Below are 4,277 nucleotides of genomic sequence, written 5' to 3' on the forward strand. Positions count from 1 at the left end.
CAATCTCCATCCCACCCCTTTCTCGGGGCCTGGCCATGCAAGTAAGTGGCTATTTTTACGCATGTGGCTGATTTAAAATTTTTCTATTATATTAATGATACAGGTTTTGAGGTATGATAGAGGCCAATGTCTGAGCAAAATATTTACAGGTGAATTTTCAAAGGAGTTACACAAGTAAATGTAATATACTATCGTAGCAATTTTCAAAAGCCATTTATATGCATTAAGTGCACTTAACGAAGGCAAAACCCATTGAAATTCATTGGTATATATTGTAGCAATTTTCAAAAGTCCACTTACACATGTAAAGTGCATTTACATATGTAAAACCCAGTTTTAAGCATATAAATAGAAACATAGAAATGATGGAGAAAAAGACCAATCGGCCCATCCAGTCTGCCCAGCAAGCTCCCACACTTATTTTCCCACACTTATCTGTTTCACCGACCACCAAGTTCAGGGCCCTTGTTGGTAACTGATTCAAATTTCCTGCCACCCCCTGCCATTGATGCAGAGAGTAATGTTGGAGTTGCATCAAAGGTGAGCATAAGGCTTAATGGTTAAGGGTTGTAACTGCCGCATCAAGCAAGTTACCCCGATGCTTGTTTACCCAGACTGCACTGATCCATGCTTTGTTGGATGTTGTCTGAATGTAAATCCTGTTTTCCACATTTCCTCCTGCCATTGAAGAAGAGAGGAACGCTGTATATGCATTCAAAGTGATGTATCAGGCTTAATTGGTTTAGGGTAGTAACTGCCGCAATAAGCAAGCTACCCCCACGCGTATTTGTTTACCCAGACTGTGTAGTAAATACTCTTGAAAATCAGGCCCTTCATGAACTATGCCTTAAATTGAGTAGCAGTGACAAAAATCGCTTATTGTTCATTAATAATGTTAATGAGCCAATGAATAATCCAGATAAAATAAAGAAAAGTAGGGACTGAGCCAGATTAGAGAAATGTGAAAAATGTGGCTGCATTAAGAAGCCTGGTTGTAGGCCAGCCCGGTCACAGTGCTGTGCATTGCCTTGTGGAGGGACCTGAGCTGCATCCCTAAATCAAGTCTGCTATCTGGTTCAGTTGGGGAAGCTGCAGGGTCAGTGGGAAGTCCTAGTCAGTGTGCAACAGTGAAATCTAGTGGTTGGATTTAGATTGCAGCGTTCCGGAAGGTCCTCCAGCTGAGCCCTGCTGCAGCGGTGAATGGAGTAAGGTAGACTGGACCAAAAGAGAAAATAGGGGAAAATCCCCAGGCAGTTGTGAATGAAGACTCCAGATTCCAGTCCTGACCGTCCAAAGAAACAGGAGGAAACTGTCAGGTGAAAAAGAAAACATCCGATTGCTAAACTGTGAAGTTTAATGGGAAAGTGCCAACAATTAGAACCAAACAGGTAGATTTTAAAAGTGTTGCTTGCACAAAATGGCCCCATACATGCGTATGTGGCTGCCAACGAGCAACGGGAATTTTAAGAAGCTGTGGATTATGGGCGTCCATACCCAAAAGCGTGTCAAGAACGAGGGGCGGAAAAGGGGCGGGGCAAGAGTTTCGCACACAACTCTGGATTCTAGAAAATCTGACCTTGGCATGCATTGGCAAGTTATCTGGGTAACTTTACTGATGGTCCTGTCGAGGCGCAAGTCTGGAGATCTCAAATTTTAGCGATTTCAGCACAGCATGAGAGTTCTGGGTCAAGTGGGTGGCTTACAGGATGAAGAACCAGAGGGGTCTTCAAAAGTGCTGAACTACTATATATATTCGAGAGGAGAGAGAGCACGAGAGAGATAGCGCAATGTAAGAGAGACATATGACACTATATATCATATAGTGTCATATGTCTCGGCCTTCCCCTATCTAACCCACCCCCCAGCCCGAGGCAGGCGTAACTTGCGCGCACTGGTGCGCCATATTCCGGTCCGGGGGCTGGTCCGGAGGCCACGGCCATGCCCCGGAACGCCCCTGGACCGGAACCACGCCCGTGGCCCCGCCCCTGGAATGCCCGTAATGGCGTGTCGGCCACGACACGCCCCCCAGGAAAGTCCTGGGACTTACATACGTCCCGGGGCTTGTGCGCGCCACCAAGCCTATGCAAGATAGGCTCAGCGTGCGCAGGGGGAGGCAGGGGTAGGTTTTTGGGGGTTGTGCGCGTATCTTATGCGCGCAACCCTTTGAAAATCTATCCCATTATGTGCATTTATGGGGCACACATGCGTTCTTTTTAAAATTAGCCAGAAAGAGAGCAAACTGCATTACTATGATTATCCATAAAATGCATCCATCCTCTATTAAGGTTCTTCTGCAGTACTATATGGGCAAGGGGTCGATTTTAAAAGAAGCGCGAGTGTGTCCATGTGCACGCAGTTCCCGGTGTGCGCACATGGACGAGGCTATTTTATAACATGCACATGTTATAAAATACGGTTCTGGCATGCACATGTGCTCCGATTAATATCCGTGTGCATGTGCAGCTGGGTCTCGCGCATGCGGGGGGATTTTAAAAACAACACGTGGTGACACGATTGGGCCTAGACCAGTTCCCTCCCAGTTCGCTCCAATTAAGGAGTGGACTGGAAGGGGGACTCTCCTATCCTCCTTCCTACTCTGCCTCCCTTTTCCCCTCTCCTCCTTCACCCCTAAAAGCCCTTCCCCCACCTTTATTTTTTTTATTTCAGAACTTACTTCCCCAGGACAGGGCCTAATGGCCACTGTCCCGGCCGACCCCCTGCCCACCCAGACCCTACCCCTTTTTGATGGTCCAGCATTTCTTGCTTGGGGGGTTACGTGCGTGGCTGGGCCCTTTCTAAAATGCACTCGGCGTGCGCATGGCCCAGCCACGCGCACAGGCCATCAAAAATTCAGGCGAAAGTTTATGCGAAATGTAGACCAATTTAAAATCAAACTTACAAAATTGCTACCTGTTAATTATGGAGAAAATATGTAAGAAAAAAAACTATGAAAGGATAAATCTAACGGTGCATTGTTACAGACAGGGAGCCTAACTTCTAAATTTATCTGCAGTACAAGATCTGTGCACATAGAGATTAATACTAGTATTTTATAAATGGTGCAGCGGGAGTTGCACTGTTTACAAAGTATTACATATTTCTGTTCTGAATGTACATGCATAGGTTTCAGTACGCGCGTATATTTCTAATGCAAGAAAACAGATTTTTTTCTTTACCATGCATATATGTCATGCACAAAATAACCGTAACACTGTGCAAATAAATACCCAGAGGCAAGTATTTTATAAAGTATGTGTGTCTATCAATTAGAAAATATTTACTTGCGTGCATACTTGGAATCACCTATTCGCCGATATCTCTACCAGTTCACCTGGTCCTTCTGCAGTTCATCTAGCAATTCATCCTGAACCCCCACCAATTTATTCAGACCTCTCACCTAAAAACTGCAGACGTCCGATTTCACTTGTGCGCGTGAATTAGCAAGTGCAAAAGTATATAATAAGCTTGGTAAAGTATGCACTTATAAAATAACTACCATGTGTACTTCAGATCCCTGCCCCCCCTTTTCCCCCCCGTAAAAAGTATGTGGGCAACCAAAAATACATGCATACTCTCAACATTTATAAAGTCATCATATATACGGGTACATGCTATTTACAAGCATATACGCTTTTTTATGCATGGAACGTCTTTGAAAATTCACTCCATCGGGTGTTCTTTATCGAGGTTCAGTACCTATCTCAAATGGATGGTGTTATATTGGGGCTGGCAGCACTGAACAGGCTTCCTCAACAGAACTGCAAGAGTGGCAGCCACATTGCAAAACCTTGGACGGACTCAAAATACAGAATCTGACTGTAGGACAGTGTGAGAGGCAGGACATCATTACTTTACTATTGTAAATCTGACCGTAGGACTGTGGTTCAGGCACCGTGTGAGAGGCAGGACATCATTACTTTACTATTGTAAATCTGACCGTAGGACAGTGCTTCAGGCACCGTGTGAGAGGCAGGACATCATTACTTTACTATTGTAAATCTGACCGTAGGACAGTGGTTCAGGCACCGTGTGAGAGGCAGGACATCATTACTTTACTATTGTAAATCTGACTGTAGGACAGTGGTTCAGGCACCGTGTGAGAGGCAGGACATCATTACTTTACTATTGTAAATCTGACCGTAGGACAGTGGTTCAGGCACCGTGTGAGAGGCAGGACATCATTACTTTACTATTGTAAATCTGACTGTAGGACAGTGGTTCAGGCACAGTGTGAGAGGCAGGACATCATTACTTTACTATTGTAAATCTGACTGTAG

Source organism: Rhinatrema bivittatum, unplaced genomic scaffold, assembly GCF_901001135.1.
Source record: "Rhinatrema bivittatum unplaced genomic scaffold, aRhiBiv1.1, whole genome shotgun sequence".
NCBI lineage: Eukaryota > Metazoa > Chordata > Amphibia > Gymnophiona > Rhinatrematidae > Rhinatrema > Rhinatrema bivittatum.